The sequence below is a fragment of the Glandiceps talaboti genome, chromosome 12, assembly GCF_964340395.1.
Source record: "Glandiceps talaboti chromosome 12, keGlaTala1.1, whole genome shotgun sequence".
Classification (NCBI taxonomy): Eukaryota; Metazoa; Hemichordata; class Enteropneusta; family Spengelidae; genus Glandiceps; species Glandiceps talaboti.
The window spans coordinates 116,014-135,490 of record NC_135560.1 but is presented as its reverse complement, the minus strand read 5'-3'; the positions used below and the strand labels follow the sequence as shown (position 1 = coordinate 135,490).

The 19,477-nt window shown below is 35.6% G+C and overlaps 1 protein-coding gene across 2 annotated transcripts in view; it reads left to right on the top strand.

The window, feature by feature from the left end:
* LOC144443360 (GPI ethanolamine phosphate transferase, stabilizing subunit-like) overlaps positions 1–19,477 on the top strand; it is a 116,560-nt gene that overhangs the window by 55,813 nt on the left and 41,270 nt on the right. The window lies entirely within an intron of this gene.

The following is a 19,477-nucleotide window of genomic DNA, read 5'->3' as shown; positions in this document are numbered from 1 at the left end:
CACTGTCAAAGATGAAAGCTAGGCTGTGATCCTCTTCACTTGAAAAATCTGACGAACATTCGCTGTCCCGTTCGAAAGATACAGTTTCTAGAACTTGTTGTTGTGACTGAACCTCCATAGCAATAGCAATGCATGTTAGGAAGGTGAAGTTCAAGGTTATGTGTTCCTACTATGACGACATAACAGGAATGCTTTCATATGCAAATATAAATACTCGCTCAGCAGAGGGTGTCATGAATGTGGAAGCAGCATAATTTCATTCGAGATTTTCACTATTCGTGGTCACTTTTTTCTCCTCAACGCTATAGAAATGTGTTAAGTGGCTATTTTTTATTGATCTGATGAAAAGTGAAAAATAGAATTGCAGTGGTCCTTTAAATATAATTATTTACCTTGTAAGCAAGATGCCATACATGTGGAGCATTTCTGTCCGTTGGGGGTTTCCCAAATGCACAGTTCATTAAATTGACCAGCACTCGGTTCAGAACATTGAGGTCACACCCTGCCTGAGTAACAAGTTTATCAGCTTTCCTGAAAAAAATAATGTTTGAAAAACTCATGAAGCATTATATGTTCATTTCCTGACCTGACAGGTTCCAATTTTTTTCAAAAGAGACATTTAAATTTAAACAAAGGTAAAATCCCCAGCCAGCTTATTTTATAAGGGACCGGACAGAATTTACGGCAGGGGGGGGGGGCCTGGGGAGAAATTATTTCAGTCTTGGTTTTTTTCTTGGCCCCCCCATCCACTGTGACCAAAATTTCACAGCCCCCCCCCCCCTTTCAAAAGTATAAAAATTTCATGCCCCCCCCCCCAAAAAAAAAAAAAAGAAAAGAAAAAAAGTGCACAATATCCTGCCCCCTACAATAACTAAAAAGAGTACAAATTTTTTTGTTACTGTAGCACAACTGTAATATTTCTTTTGGTACTACTATTATGTTACTATTTCAGCCCAAACAACTTAGTAGTTGTAGAGGAAGTTTTTTTAGAATCAAAACAAAATAAAACATTTTGACCATACATGTAATCATACACATGTGGTATAATCTTGTTTATTTCCCAACTAGACACCATAAGTAGTCATCACTTAATACCAAGGCATTTGATGTGGTGGTTTTAACTGTCATTCACTGATACATACACAGAAACACAGACACAGAGTAAACACACATTCACATGCGTGATTTGTGAAAAACTGTAGTGGGGACATTTGTGGGGAGTATCTAAGGACATCACATCACCTACATAGTGTATTCAAATATCTATTTATACTCATAACACAATAACTATCTAATGTCAGACATTTGTGATGTCATGAAGTGCTAGCAAACTAAGGATTTTATGCACACTGAGGTCTGACAAATATAGCTTTCACTTTCCTACACCAAATGCATTACCAATACACATGTAAATGTAAGACATTTGTGACATCATGAAAGTGCAAAGAAATTCAGAATGTTGTGGGATATTTAGATGTAATCAATATGCTTTCAGTTCCAAAACCATACATATTTAAACCTATAGTGTCAGGCATTTGTGACTTCATGATGGGGACAGCAAATTCAGAATTGTATTCAATACACTGTACAGTGATCAGATGAGTATTACTCACAGTTTTCTAAACCATTCACATTATAAAGCTTGAAGTGCAGTGTCAATGATGAATAGCCTTTGCAATACAATCCCTTTATTCATAATCTTGAATTTATATAAAGGCAAGTTTCCATGATCCAGCCAGTCTACCTGATCTAGTTTGAACAATAAGGGAGCCATCCTGGTCTTTTTGATGGCTAGACTCATTTGATTCGCTGTCACTCTCACTGTCACTGTCACTAGTACTTGATGTATCGGTGTCACTATCAGTATCACTACGAATTTCTTCTAAAACGATATCTCCTTCTTCACTGTCACACAGTTCCTCTTCACTTTCATCACCTGTGTTCTTTTCAATCACTGACTTCTGTTGCTCTCTTAAAGTTCTTCTTAACACATCACATGTAACAGCTTTCAACTTGTCATCCTTCCTACCATGTATGTTTAGTTGCTGATATTTCAAGTACTTGTCTAATTCAGCAACCTGAAGAGAGCTTAACTTTCCATGCACAACTAAGTCAAACCAATTATAGTCCTGGTACGGCTTGATTTTCCTCTCCTTTTTCTGACTTAACCTTGTACGCATTCTCATTTCTTGAACATTCTTTAGGTTTTGCAGGTTTTGAACATATGCTTCAATATGTTTGCAATCAACATAAAATAATTTTGAAAATTCTTCCACCTTGATGGTAATTACACACTGAACCTGTTTCCACAGTGCTAAAATGTATGTATGTATGTATGTATACATATGTGTGTGTGTAAATGTGTGTGTGTGTGTGTGTGAACAACTTGGAGTATATAAGAGTAATTCAGGGTGTATCAAATTAATTTTGAGTAGTGTTTTTATGCTTCACTAAATATGTACATACAAACGTACACACTTCCATTTTAATACATAAATGAAAGTGTAGACATTCAATATTAAAGGCGATATCAAGTGCTATCTCATGCAATGCTAAATTTTCTAACATATTAATTTTTTTCAATGACAAAATATTTCGCGGCCCCCCCTTTCAAACCATGAGAATTTTCATGGCTGCGCCCCCCCCCCCCTTCAAGCCTCCCATTTTTTTTCATGCCCCCCCCCCTGCCGTAAATTCTGTCCGGTCCCTAAGTTTGCCAGGATTATGCTTAGTAGGTATGAATATTTATTGAACTTTATCTCATATAACACCATTGTCACTAGCTAATAGTATGCACACAATATTCTACAAATTTTGAACATCTCTACCTTTGAAGAATGGTATGAGTACCAGTCTCTTCTCCAAACAGATTTGTGGCATTATCAGATGACAAGGAGGATAACTGTTGTAATGACACACTGTGGTCTGACAAAACACTCTCCACCCTATCAGCTAGATTCTTACCACTTTCCCCTCCAATACCTTCATATGTTGCAATATGGCATTCTGAAAGATCATCTTCCTTATTCCAGTATGAAACTGTTATTATTACATCTTGGCAGTCACAAAAAAAAAAAAAAAATTCACAGTAAGAATATGATAAACTTTCAAATACAATGTACTGCAGACAGTTACATTAACATGAAATATTTGTGATGAGGAAGGCAAACTATCACTTGATATGTATCTTAGTATTGTATATGTCACATTTGCTAATCAGTGTCTTGTTTACCATTTACAATAGAGCTGAAACAAAATAAAGGGAGTGATACCTGTAATACATGTCACTATGTATAAAATACAGGGGGGTGGTAATACATGTACCTATGTACAAAATACAGGGGGTGGTAACACATGTACTATGGATGGTTTTATACAGATTGATAGTAAAATATACAGAAGTATTGTTATTGCAAACTTCAACACACCCTAGTAATCCTGTCATAGCCATAATATTTTAACAGCACTTGACCTGAAGAAGGGTGCCATACAGAAAGGGTTAACTTACTATGGCAACTAAAACAGCAATGGCCAGTGCCAAAACTTCAACACTTACCTCAACAGAATGAACACCGTTTGACCCATCTAATCCAACATGAATTATGAGGCTGAGTTTGCAAAAGTTCAGACAGGGAACCTTTGTCAACAAAAGAAAGTGACTCACATGGTCGTCTAATGGATTCTCTCGATGGGATGGCCTTACTAGAAACCTAAATTGTAAAAGAAATCCAAAAAACTGTTGTAACAAACACAGTGACACTATATATAAATAAAATTTGTACATCAGGACACAAAGGCATGGATTTCAGAAATACTGATAAATAAATAAATAAATATATATGAAAATATGGACGTTTCAAATTGATACACGATGGGAAATTATGTAGTAAAGAATTTGAAGGGCAAGTGGTTAGTAGATTACTCTATAAATTTACTAACAGCCAGAATATATGTTTATAATTATGATGTTCCCATTTTTACAATTTGTCTTTTCTTCTTGGAGGGAGGTGTTATCTTTCGCCTAGAGAAAATAAAATACATTGTTTGTCATACATATATTACTTACTACCATCGCAGATCATGTATGGCGTAGAATGCCTGCCAATATTCGAAAATACAATACTGCAATGACTATATGCAATACTGCATTGACTATATGCGATATGACTACATGAGATGACTACATGCGATATGACTACATGCGATATGACTACATGAGATGACTACATGCGATATGACTACATGAGATGACTACATGCAATACTGCGATGCAAGATGATGACATGATGTGCGGCGATTTTGTAATGACGTTATGCCATTCATAGATTATTCAATATGCATAAGGAGTAGATCATTCGATATCTTGGGGGGGGGGGGGGGCTTGGAAGATTGGTGGAGAGGCATTATTTTTTTCCCACCTGCTTGCCTGAGAATTTTTTTGGCAACTTTTTTTTTTCTTTGCTTCTTCGAGATATCCAGATTTTTTTTTATGTCAATGTTGAACACCTACATTTGTTGCCACAATTTTCTGTTTGGTTTTGGCACACGGTAATACAGAGAGTAAAAAGATGCTGTAACCTATCACACACAGATTATATTTTTAGAAAACTACACATTTCATACATGTTTGATTTTCAATTAAATAAACATCGTTGACAGTTTTTATGCCATGGTATGGTGACACACTGAAAATACAAATCGGAAACTTGATTGGTGAGCTCAAACATTCAGATAAACCGGTCAATTTCTCCAGCTTGGGGGGGGGGGGGGGGGTGTCAGTGTTTTTTTCCATTGGACTGACAAAAAGTCACTGACCCCCCTGAACAAAGTTTCATAGCATCTGACAGTAAGCTGTAGAGGGAAGAGCTTTGAGACTGGGATATGTCCACCTCGTGTGAGTGTGTGTGAATGGTTTTGGGGGGGGGGGGGGGGGGTTCCAGGGGGTCTCCCCTAAAAGCCCTGGAGGATTTTTACTTACTAAAGGCAATGTTTAGGCTATTCACAGACACTTTCAGACAATAATTTGCAAGCTTTACAAGACAGCTCTAACATGTAAAAAGCAACTACATAAGGTTGAAACATTTTTGAAATAAAGTTTCATAGCATCTTGACAGTAAGAGGTGGAGGCAAGAACTTTGATTTAAAACTGGAACATGTCTATCTCTTATGGGGGGAGGGGGGTTCTCGGGGGTATCCCCTAGAAGCCCTGGAGGATTTTTACTCTTAAAGCCAATTTTCAGGCTATTAACAGACACTTTCAGACAATAATTTGCAAGCTTTACAAGACAGCTCTAACAATTGTAAAAAGCAACTACACATGGTTGAAACATTTTTGAAATAAGATTTCATAGCATCTTGACAGTAAGAGGTCGAGGGAAGAACTTTGATTTGAGGCTTGGACATGTCTACCTCTTATGGGGGGTCCTAGAGGGTCTCCCCTAGAAGCTTTTCAAGTTTTTTACCAATTTTGGTGAATCTTATTGTTGGTTTAACAAATGAGTGGCCTCTAGGGTGATGGAGTCCAAGGGGTTCCCCCCCCCCCCCCCCGATCTGCAGTTTTTTGTTTCTATTTAGGCAATTTTTAGGTTATTCATAGCCTCTGAGATATATATTGCCAAGCATCGAAAAGCTAAAGTAAATATAACTTTTTAAATAAGTTTTCCATGTTATAAAAGTGGGCCTGTAACATTGGTATAGGGGCATCAATATTGCATGTATAGTAAAGTTACTGATGTGCTAGTCTGAGAGCACTTTAGGAGGTCATACCTAGTGTACAATAGAAACTTGAATTTGAGTTGTGGTGTCGATACATGTAGTGTCTGAAATAGGAAGTATATCATCCCTTTTGACAAATTCATACTGAAGAGACTAGAACAATTTAGATTAAGTTCTTTTATAAACTATCCAATAGTATGAAGGTTACCATTACAAAACCTTCAAGTTCACTTTTGCCCCAAAGTGTAAGATAAGTGAAACACTGATTGTGAAACAGCCAAACACTTAGTACATGGCATGTTCTGTAACTAGTGTTGTAGCTAGGTAATACATGTATTATATGTATAATTTCATGATGTATAGTTATGTTTGAACCCTTACATGAAGTAATATTTAAATCATTTATGAAAGAAACAGAGACAAGAACAAATATACATATGTACCACAGGCTAACGAAACTGACTGGTCCCTGACATGTGTTTGAAACTGTTTGTCATGATTTGACAAGTGTCCTGGTTGGAGAGGTACAAGCAAGTTGAACAGTATACTCGAACCTGTGCATCATTTCCCTGCCAAGACATTTTTTTTTTAGCAGCAGTGGTCCATCTTTTTTTTCCATCACCCTCTCATATCCGGATTTTTTTATCAAGCAAATCCATTTGGCATCTTTTTTCCCCAAAATCTTCCAACCCCCCCCCCCCCCCGATATCAAATGGTCCACCCCTTACCCCTGTTTCATATTAATACTCATATTATGCAGATTGAATAATCTACGAATGGCATAACGTCATTACAAAATCGCCGCATATCATGTCATCATCTCGCATCGCAGTATTGCATGTAGTCATCTCATGTAGTCATATCGCATGTAGTCATCTCATGTAATCATATCGCATGTAGTCACCTCATGTAGTCATATCGCATGTAGTAACCTCATGTAGTCATATTGCATGTAGTCACCTCATGTAGTCATATCGCATGTAGTCACCTCATGTAGTCATATTGCATGTAGTCACCTCATGTAGTCATATCGCATGTAGTCATCTCATGTAGTCATATCGCATATAGTCATCTCATGTAGTCATATCGCATGTAGTCATCTCATGTAGTCATATCGCATATAGTCATTGCAGTATTGCATATAGTCATTGCAGTATTGCATATAGTCATTGCAGTATTGCATATAGTCATTGCAGTATTGCATATATTATTAGTATTATTATTATTTCTTTAATTCGTGCCACCAAGATGTCCCATAAAAATATTAAAAAAACATACAGACACAAAGAAAGAGGCAGATAAAATAATGTTAAACTAGCAACTATCTTGTAGTATACATGACAATCCTATACTTTTTCCAAAAGTTTGAACGAAAGTATGCATCAGAGTCTATGCAGATTCGAATTAAAGTATTGTGGCTCTCAACAATACGTCTGTTAAATGTATACAGCAACTTTCGGTGGAGTGATGAAACATTCAAAATATCACTGGATACACAGATATTATTAATGCTGACTGCACCTCTTAGGTCAAATACTAATCTCATTGTGTTGTTATATGCCACTTTTAAAGTATGCATCATCCTAGTACTATAGTTACACCAAACATTTAAACAATATACATTGTATAAAAAACTTCTAAAAAGTGTGCATTTCACCTTCTTGGAGCAATGACTAAATTTACGAACATTAAAATTTGCCCTAGCATAAAACGACTTGAGCTGCCTCCGCATATCTAATTCGTCATCCCCTGTCGAAGACATTATGTACCCGAGGTACTTTTTAGAAGTAACAAACTTCAATTGCTTTCCGTACAAATAAACATTGGGGATCCGAACCGGTTTCCAAAGTTTAGGGTAAATATACAATACACTCAGTTTTAATTGTTTGAAAAAGAATGTTATGCTGCTCGCCATACTGTTCACAAATCTTAATCAATTTCCTTAAAGACTTGACTGAAGGACAAATCAGGACTAGGTCATCCGTGGTTAGCTATTTTGCCAGCCATATGACACCCTACTCCTGCTAACTGGAGCGCTTTACTCAGTCCGTCGACATAAACAGCAAATTAGTTTGGCGAAATGATGCTTCCTTGACGAACCCCATTAATAACACTAAAAGGTTTTGATTTCGCTGAAGCCCAGCGAACAGAGAATAATTGGTTACGATACCAAAATAGCAATATTCTAACTATAAATAAAGGAATATTTCTATTGATCAGTTTTCTAAACATGGTCCAGTGGTTCACCCTATCAAATGCTTTCGTTGCATCCATAAAACAGGAAAATACTGGCGAATTATGTCTCTTATAAAAGTCAATTATCTCTTTTAACACAAAGATACACATATCAGTGGAGTGGTTACTTTTGAACCCAAATTGAAAGTCACTTGTCTCAATACTCTGCCCAATGCGAGATAAAATACAAATTTTGAGCAACTTTGACGCCGCTGTAACTATAGCAACAGGTCTGTAATTATCAACTGACGTAATATCTTTAGATTTGTCTTTCACAATAGGTACAATTTTTGCGTGCATAAAGCTATCTGGAAGGTACCCATGAACGAAAAAAGCAGTGAAGCACAAACTAAATAAAACATAAAGGATTGCATTTGCATAGATAAAATGTTCTGCAGTTATACCGTCTTTTCCCATTGCCTTACCCTTTTCTAACTTAAAAATCGCGTCTCTAATTTCTTTAGGAGTGACAATCATTTCATCATGAAAATTGACTTCCAGTAGAGCAGACTGTACAAATTCCTTATTTTGAATACTTATAACGGAATTAAGTAAAGACTCGTAGTGCGTTTTCCACATTTCGGCTATATTTGTATGGCCATTGTAACCTCCTACAGTAGTAGGCGGTGGACAAGCACCACCTGTGCAGGTGCGAACGGAGTTCCAAAATTTACGAGTGTCTCCATGTGTAAGATTATAAGCCATCGCCTCTGCCCTAGCTTTGTCCTGATTTCTTTTACAAGACCTTTAATACTAATTTGAATTTGGCTCGAGATGTACGCATCAAATCAAATATGGTACCGTAACGCGGTTTGCTATGAACTATCCACAATTTGACAGCATCCCGAGCAATATTGTACATATACTTGGTCATTCCAACCAGGTACTTCATTCAAGTTTCTCGCCTTAGTGGCCGGAGTACTCATGCCAGCAGCCTGCTTCAAATTTGTAACTATACCCGAGTAAAACATATGCAAATCAGACAGGTGATCACTATTAGTACAGTGAGGATCACGGCATGTAAGTGAATGGTTGGGAATTGCAATTTTACCAAGTAACTGCTCTGTCAAATTCTGATAACAACTCAAATTTTCAATACTGCAATATAGTCATTGCAGTATTGTATTTTCGAATATTGGCAGGCATTCTACGCTATAGATCATGCTACTTGTTGAGTTCAACAAGCAATATACCAACAACTAAAATTTATGTTGTAAAATTGTTCGTTTTTGGCGGAAAAACCGAAATAGATAAATAAAAAAAAATGTTTACCTAACAGAGGAATGAGGTAATATGATATTAATTCATTCAACTTTGTCAATAAAATGAAAAACATTTGTCTTTTCACTATTTTATCTGAGAAGTTGTCTCATTCCCTCACACTAATACTAATTATGTAAAAATAACATTAATGTAAAAAATTCACTCGAATATGCTAGTACTTTTGGCAGCTGCTCAACGCTAACACCACAATCAGCTACTATTCTTAGACAACATTATTTTTAGTCCCCGCCGGACAAAGTCTGGGACAGGGACTAATGGATTGGGTTCTGTCTGTCAGTCCGTCCGTCCGTCCATCCAGATCCATTTCTTTGAGATACCAGGACCGATTTTTTTCAAACTTGGTACAGGGGCAACATACAATGGTATACATATGCATGTCAATTTGTTTCATGATACAATCCAATATGGCCGCCTAGCAGCCATTTTGTTTGCAAATTTTCCATGTCTAAAGCCATATGCATATTCATTGTTGTCGTGATACGATCCAATATGGCTGCCTAGCAGCCATTTTGTTCTCAAATTTTCCATGTCCAAAGCCATAACTCAGACATGCTTGAACAGATCTCATTCAAAGTTGGTATTAGGACAGTGTTCAATGACATACATGTGCATATCCATTTTCATCGTGATACGATCCAATATGGCTGCCTGGTAGCCATTTGTTTGCGAATTTTCCATGTCGAAAGCCATAACTCAGACATACTTGAACAGATCTCATTCAAAGTTGGTATCAGGACAGTGTTCTATGACATACATGTGCATATCCATTTTCATCTTCATACTATCCGATATGGCTGCCTGGCAGCCATTTTGTTTGCGAATTTTCCATGTCCAAAGCCATAACTCAGACATGCTTGAACAGGTCTCATTCAAAGTTGGTATTAGGACAATTCATCTTGAAGAGTAGGCATATCCCATGTCCAACTAGGAGACACAACATGAGTAGGCATGTTCCATGTCCAACAAGCAGATACAACATATCTAAGTCTGTTTGATTTAGTTTCACAAGTGTTGTTGTGTGATCAGAGTAATGATATCGAGAAAATGACAACATAAACTGCCAGTTCCTTAAAATCCAATCATAGTGGGGACTATGTCATTTTCAATGACTTGTTTCTTACTACTCCAATCTGACCACGATTTAATCATTTCCACGTTTCTTACGGTAAGCCCTCTAGCTCTTCTGTCTTCTCAGACGAGTGTTTTTGTGAGAAATTTGTTGCTGTTGATACTTTTTTGATGAGTTTTTCTCGGTTTGAGATAACATCAGATTTCAAAAAATGCAGGATATTAGTAAAGAAATTAAGTAAGGTCTCAGCTGGTTTCAGATAAATAACATACAGCACCCTGATCTCTCGCTGTTTCTGTTGACAATTCTTCACCTCCGCCGGCAGATTTTTCCAAACTCGCTGCCACATTGCGACCAGATGAGAGTCCAAACACGATGATATAATTTCTGCCGGAATATGTGATCGTATATGATGAAATTCAGGCAGACACTTTTTTCAAAACGGTCCAACCCCCCAACCCCCCCCTGACAAGTAAAAAACACACATTTTACATAACCCGGAAATCTGACGTGGCTCAGTGAATCCATAAACCTTCTACGATCTATGGTGAATCCAATCATTATGTGGACAGCATTAATTTTGATAAATCTTGTTGATCACTCGTGATTAGTGACTGTTCACCAGGGAAGTGGGCAACAAGTAACCCATGAAGTTAAAAGCGAATACCATTCAAACTAACTCTCAAAGCCACCAGCGTGTGTACCTGCTGTGTTCGACTCCAAGTAATACTAGTCATGCTAGTACTGCAGGGGTTCCCCCTAACTGTATTCTATGTGGTCGTCCCTCAGATCACACAAACCACACCCATGACTCAGCGTCTCCTAAGTTGCCAAGAGCCAAGGACTGAAGGTAAGCTAAAAGCTATGGTGTCAGGCTGTCAATATGTTCAAAAAATATATGGGCAAGTTTTGAGTATTAAAGGTCATAAACAATCGATCATAACATTACTGCTAATAGTATTGCATGCATTTTTGTTGGCCATTAACACATTGGAAATGTGAAGCTGCACTTTGTAATTTGTATTCCTAATTTCTGTCTGTGCCTAATTAGGATTATGAATGAAACATCTAGTATTTTTCAGTCTTTTTTATTTATTTTTATTTTACACGTGAAAGACTTCTTTCAGGATGTAATTCTTGTATTTATTGAAGGCATTATTGAACTCTTGTTTGATAAGAGAAACAGCCACTGGGGAACTAGTTGGTGATAATGATCTGATTGAGTAAACTGTTGTCTGTATACAATCAAATATGTTTGTTTTTTAGCACAACTGAACTGAGGTTCAGTAGTGCTATAGGCATCGCCCGGCATATATATATATATATATATATATATATATATATATATATATATATATATATATATATATAGGAAGTCAGTGATAAGATTTGTCCGTAGTACAGTGCTCGATACGTCTGCACGCAGAGCGGAGTATATGTTGAGGGTAGAAGAAAATCAAGTCGGGTTTTTCGTCTCTACAAGCCTGTTTCGTGAGTAAATCACTCGTCAGGAGATGTTGATGTACATCAACATCTCCTGACGAGTGATTTACTCACGAAACAGGCTTGTAGAGACGAAAAACCCGACTTGATTTTCTTCTACCCTCAACATATATATATATATATATATATATATATATATATATATATATATATATATATATATATATATATATATATATATATATATATTATATATATATATATATATATATATATATATATATATATATATATATATATCTCTCTCTCTCTCTCTCTCTCTCTCTCTTAAGGGGGTGTAAAGTAAGATTTATTCATGACACGATGGTTTCAACAGTAATATGCAAATTAGGGCTAAAAATGTGTCCTTTTGGTTAAAAATCTATAATTCCAAAACTACTGAGCAGATTTGCCTGAAATTTAGTGAGAATGCATCTAGGGATCTATGGATGAAGAAATATTATGCATACAATGATTCCATGAGTGATATGCAAATTAAGTGTAAAAATGTTCGTTTTTGGTAAAAAACTTACATCTCAAAAAGTACTTGGTCAATGTGTCTGAAACTTTGTGAGATGTTTCTAAAAGTGTTATTCTGCAGATTTTCTTCAAAACATTGGCCCTAGCAACCATGACCACGCCCTCAGCAACAACCAAATGGCAGTATATTTTGGTAAAATAACATCATCTGGTAGGCAAGTGAGTAAACATTCAAAATATGTATGCAAATACCCTAGCAACCATGACCACTCCCATAGCAACAGCCAAATGGTCATGTATTTCACAAAGATAACAGGGATTAATAGACAATTGAATAAACATTCAAAAAATGTATGTAAATTTGCCTAACAACAAGACCACGCCCATAGCAACAGCCAAATAATCATGTATATTACAGAGATAAGAATAGTAATAGAAATAGAACCAAATCCTACAATTCCTACAATGTAAACGCAAAATGAAGCGATTCAGATCTGAATTGCAAAGTTGAGTGGGTTTTCTGCTTAATTATGCCTTACTTGGCATAAAATCGAACAAACTCTAATTCTAGTTGTGCTTGCATTGATACAGAGCAAGTCGTCCCTTCCTGCGGTTGAGGGTCGTGTCAGTAATAGAGACTTGCCAGCATGACTAGTTTTCAGCGTAATCTCATCTATTTACATCTATGTTACTGGAATTGTGTTATTTGGTTCAGAATAAACATCGAAAACTCAAAAGGCTCAAAAATAGAAGAAAAAACACTCAAAATTACAACAAACGCAATAATTATTGCATAGCTGCTAGTTGATGGCATTACTATTAATTATGTACATTTGTTAGATGAAACATAATTGTACTGGAATTGTGTCGTTTGGTTCACAATAAACATCGAAAACTCAAAAACGAATACTAGTGTATCCTTACGGGAGGAATTCAGTTTACATCAGGTTTTATTACATTACTCTTACAGGGTTTTTTACATCCTAAACATTGATGTTTCATTTTCAAATATATGGGAAAGGCATACAATGATATTTAGTGGTGTCAATTAATTCATCCAGAAGGGCTTTATCAATTGTGATGAAACTTGCCACAGATATTGATCATACATAGATATGAAATTTAGTGCCGAGTCTTAGTAGTTGTTCATTTGCATAAGAAACAAACTTTGGCAATTGGGCCTATAGCAAGAAAGTTTGCACCAAATTTGATAAAGCTTGGTAAAAATGAAATGGTATCGAGCCAATTAATTGCGTATTTGCATATTTGATGAACTTTTGCAATAAGGGATATATAGCCATGACTACTTTATTTACTTTTAAATGTAGAATGACAAAACTGTTTTCAAAGTCCTTTGCCACACTGGTGAATCAAAATTCCAGCTTACCCAGACAAAGCAATCACTCCATGATACACTTCGCCTACAGAATGTGAATATACAGTTCACTACAAATACCCCAGGAAAATGCTAAAATGATATCTCTGAACTCTGAATACTGTCGAGAAAACATGATTGTGCTGGTTGGTTAAAATTGGAGAAAACTTCTTTCAATTTAAATCATGATCAATTTAGGTGTGTCTTATACTTTCCACCAGAGAATGCTAGTTATATGAAGAGAATGAAGAGAGTAGCTCCTGATATTGACCCTTTTGAATTTTTAGAGAATGATCTTCACTCCTGTGTTTCTGCTGAGAAAATTTTGATTCTTGGTGATTTTAATGCAAGAATTGGCTTGTTAGAAGATTGTATAACTGACTGCCTCCCCATAAATGATCAAAATGGCTGTGATGATATTGTTAAGAGGAATAATAAGGATAATTTATCAACAGTTTTGGCAGAAAACTTTATTCTTTATGTATAGCGAGTAAACTAGGTATTTTAAATGGATGTATGAATGGTGATTTTTTAGGAACGCCAACTTGTCATCATTTTAATGGTTTTAGTCAATTGACTATGGCCTTGTTAGTCATGATGCTTTGTATGTTTGCACTTATTTTCATGTTGATTATCCAACTCATTTTTCTGATCATTGTATGATTTCTGTTGGGTTTAGGCTACCATACATACATGTACTCAGATAGATATAGTGAATACTTGTAGTTCTAATCTTAATGATTCACACCAATCTTCTCCTAACAATTTTGTCAAGAGTTTGACAAATCCAGTAGTCAAATGTAATTTCAATAACTTAGTCAGTAAGAATTATGAAACTGATATGACTGGTATTAATTCATTAGTTAGCGACTTTACTGATACTGTTCACTCTGCTTGTAAACGTCTCAGAAAGAAATTATGGAATAACAAGCAGAAAACTAGTAAGCCTTGGTATAACAGTTCCTGCTATCTTTTGAAGAAAGATATCATTAGGATTGGAAAATTACTGCACAAATCTCCAAATGATCCAGTTTTAAGGGGAATGTTCTTTCAATATAAGAAAATATACACTGTCTGTTATTGCCGATGCTGAGAAAAATGATCCTAAAAAATTTTGGAACTTGGTTAACTTACTGAAAAATAAGAAAGATTCAAATGATAATAACATCACTTCTGATGTATGGTTGGAGCATTTTAAATCACTTTCCTCAAAAAGGATTATGCTCTAAATATTTTGATGATAATTTTGAAGCAAAAGTCAAGAGTAAGCTCAGTAATGGTTTTGATTTTTCCTTTAATGAGATACTTGATTCTTCTATTAGTGATACCAAAGTTTCTGCTGCAATAAAAACACTTAAATCAGGTAAAGCTTGTGGGGATGATGGGATATTAAATGAAATATTGAAATGTGGTTCAGCCATACTAATGCCTGCTTTACTTAAAACTTTTTAATACAATTATGAAAAGTGAAATATTTCAATCTGTTTGGAGTAAAGGTTTCATTGTCCCTATTCCTAAATCTGGTCCAGAAGATAACCCTTCAAATTATAGAGGGATTACTGTAAGTAGTTGTGTTGGTAAACTTTTTACTGTTATTTTAAATAATCGAAATCAGATTTTCATTCAGAAGAATAACTTGTTGAATTGTGAGCAAATAGGTTTTCAGAAAGGTTGTCGCACATCAGATCATGTATTTGTTTTAAAGACATTGATTAACTTCTACAAACCAAAAAGTAGATCAAAACATGTGTTTGCTTGTTTTGTAGATCTTAAAGGTGATTCAAAATGCTCATATTCACTATAGCTAATTTGCTAGACGACATGTTTGTGAAACGCATTCTGGTTTTAAAATTTTTAAAAAGCGTCTGCAAACACCTTAAAATGACCTTTTTTCAGTCAGTTCCCTTCGGATTTACTTCGAGAGTTTTCGGGTATTTCGGGTCCCACCTAGACCACAGGATTTTGTGATGTCATAAAGGGTACTCGTTAGCACATAGTCTATGACGAGCGTAGTCACTAGGTGAATAAAGCAAAATACCAATAGTGAATGTGAGCATTTTGAATCACCTTTATGAAAGCTTTTGATAGTGTTTACCATTTAGGATTGTTCTACAAATTATCAAAACAAGGTTTCAGTGGTAAATATTTGAATATCATCAAGTGTATTTATGATAATATTCAGTATTGTACATGTATCAACTGGATATACTGATTTCTTTTCTTCTTGTATTGGTACAAGACAAGGTTGTAATCTAAGTCCCACACTGTTCAACCTATTCATTAATGATTTGCCAAAGTTACTTCACAGAAAATGTATTGATCCTCCCTTTTTGCTAGATAAGAAATTACCGATCCTGATGTTCGCTGATGATATTGTACTGTTGTCAACTTCTAGTCATGGTTTACAACATTCACTCAGATTACTTGAATCCTTTTGCAACAAATGGCAACTAACAGTGAGTCTTAAAAAGACAAAAGTTATGGCGTTCAATGCTTATTTTAAACCACTTAAATATAGTTTCTTTATTTATAATGAAAGAGTAGATATTGTTGCATCATACACTTATTTAGGTATTTCTTTAACCCCTTCAGGAAATTTCAAAAATAGTAGAGTGGCTTTGAAGAATAAAGCTTTGGAGCTCTGTTTGCTTACACTAACACACTGAATACACATAATGGAGCTTCAGTTGGTGTTCAATTGCATCTCTTTGACTCTTGGTCAAACCAATATTATTATATGGATCTGAAGTTTGGGGTGCCTACATATTCCATAGAGTTGATGTTGGCAAATTCAATTAATACTTTCTTATTAAAGCCTGTGATGAATGATATTGAATCAACGCACATAAAAGCATGCAGATATATGCTTGGAGTTAACAAAACATCATGTATTCATGCATGTTTAGATGAATTGGGTCGTTTTCCATTATTAATTACTGTTATTGAAAATGTTGCAAATATTGGTTTCAGTTAAAAAAAAGTTAAAGAGGCATCTTTACTTGATAATGCATACAAATTAAAAATGAGGTTGCATGAAAAACACCAGTCCATATATCTTGATTTTGTTCATTCAGTATTTTCATTTTGTAACTTCCCATTTTATAGTTGGTGAGAATTATAAATTGTCTACTATATTAAAGAAAGTTAAAGATTCTTTGAAATCAAAATTTATTGACATGTGGAAGCAATCTGTGGCAAGTAACAACAAACTTCATGTTTATTCGAAAATTAAGTTAACTTTTCAAAGTGAAAAATATTTATCTGTTGTTAGAAACACTTTTGATAGAATAGCTGTTACAAAATTAAGGATTTCAAACCATATATTGCCAATTGAAACTGGCCGTTACAAGAACATTGAAAAGAAACAGAGATTATGCACCTTGTGTAGTTCGAGTATTGGAGATGAATTTCACTCTATTACTGTGTAAAAATGAAAAAATTAAGAGGATAAGAGATGAATACTTGGATATTTTATTTAGTTTATTCAGTATTTTCGCAGTTACTTAAATTTGATAATCATTCTCTATTTAAATACATTTTTTAGATCCCGCGGACAAAGTCCGGAACGGGGACTTATGGATTGGGTTCCGTCTGTCCGTGCGTCCGTCTGTGCGTCCGTCCGTCTGCCGCTGTTTCTTGGAGATGCCTGGACCGATATTTTTCAAACTTGGTACAGGGGCAACATACTATGGCATACATATGCACGTCAATTTGATTTTATGATACGATCCAATATGGCCGCCTAGCAGCCATTTTGTTTGCGAATTTTCCCTGTCTAGATCCATAATTCAGACATGCTTTAACAGATCTCATTCAAAGTTGGTATTAGGACAGTGTTCTATGACATACATGTGCATATTCATTGTTGTCATGATACGATCCAATATGGCCGCCTAGCAGCCATTTTGTTTGTGAATTTTCATGACCAAAGCCATAACTCAGACATGCTTGAACAGATCTCATTCAAAGTTGGTATTAGGACAGTGTTCTATGACATACATGTGTATATCCATTTTCGCTGTGATACGATCCAATATGGCTGCCTGGCAGCCATTTTGTTTGTGAATTTTCCATGTCCAAAGCCATAACTCAGACATGCTTAAACAGATCTCATTCAAAGTTGGTATTAGGACAGTGTTCTATGACATACATGTGCATATCCATTTTCGTTGTGATACGATCCAATATGGCTGCCTGGCAGCCATTTTGTTTGTGAATTTTCATGTCCAAAGCCATATAACTCAGACATGCTTGAACAGATCTCATTCAAAGTTGGTATTTGGACAGTGTTCTATGACATACATGTGCATATCCATTTTCGTCATGATACGATCCAATATGGCTGCCTGGCAGCCATTTTGTTTGTGAATTTTCCATGTCCAAAGCCATAACTCAGACTCCATTTTCATCGTGATATGATCCCCCATACCCAACCAATCCTTTATTGTTGGAGGCATGTTCCATGTCCAACAAGCACACACAACATATCTAAGTCTGTTTGTTTTAGGTTCACAAATGTTGTTGCGTGATCAGAGTAGTGATAATTCCTTAAAACCCAATTATAGCGGGGATATGTCATTCTCAATGACTTGTTCATTTGTAGATGATACTCTAGCAAGTGTCACAGCTAGATATCTCAGTGATATACTTAATATTTTCAAGACATTGTAAACATCAGTGTTTCTCTTGGTATATTTCCTTGCCAATGTCACTTCTTGTGTACACGGCTTAATAAATAAATAAATATATTACCAGTATGTACATGACCAGTATGGATATGAGCAGTATGCATATTACCAGTATACATACCACCAGTATGCATATTACCAGTATACATACAACCAGTATGCATATCACCAGTATGTATGTCACCGGTATGTATACCACTAGTATGCATACCACCAGTATGTATATATACCAGTATGTATATTATCAGTATGTATATTATCACTGTATATCACCAGTATGCATATTACCAGTATGTATATCATGTATATATACTCGTCCTCTTTCTTTGATTTCCGTTTGTTCGCAGACGATACCAATCTCTTTCATACCTATTCACAGGTTGGGGAAATTAATTTGGATCATGTTTCGGGTCAATTACACGAGGTTCAACGTTGGTGCAATACAAACAAATTGACAATAAATAGTGAAAAATCAAATTTTATAGTATTTAGAGGGCGCAACAAGAAAGTAAATTTGATTGGTGATATCACATTACAAGGCAAAAGCATCAAGGAGGAGTATGTTGTCACCTTTGTGGGAATTACTTTAGACAAACATTTCTCTTGGTCCGACCACATCGAAAAGGTAAACAAGCTAATCAGAATAAAGTGTGGGATTTTGTATAGACTTAGACATATATTACCATTACACATTTTACTACTCTTGTACAACACATTCATACTCCCCCATATCAACTATGGCCTTGAGGTTTGGGGTAACACTTATTCATCACATCTAAATCGTATATTAATGTCACAGAAAATGATTGTTCGAACAGTTTTGTTTAAATCTCCAACGGATCACTCATCTCCTTTGTTTGCTCAGTTGAATATTCTAGATGTTTTTAAACTGCATAGATATTTGATAGGTTCCTTTATTTATGGCTTGATCCATCAACTATCACCACACACTTTGTATGATTATTTTGAACCTTCACACCACAACTACAATACAAGACTCTGTTCATATCAAAATATTTACCCATATTATGCCAGAACAAACTCAGGTCAGTTTTCTTTCTCCTTCTCAGGGGCAAAAATCTGGAATAGCATCCCTGTCAACATAAGATGTATCAATACGCTAAACGAATTTAAGCGATCTTATAAACA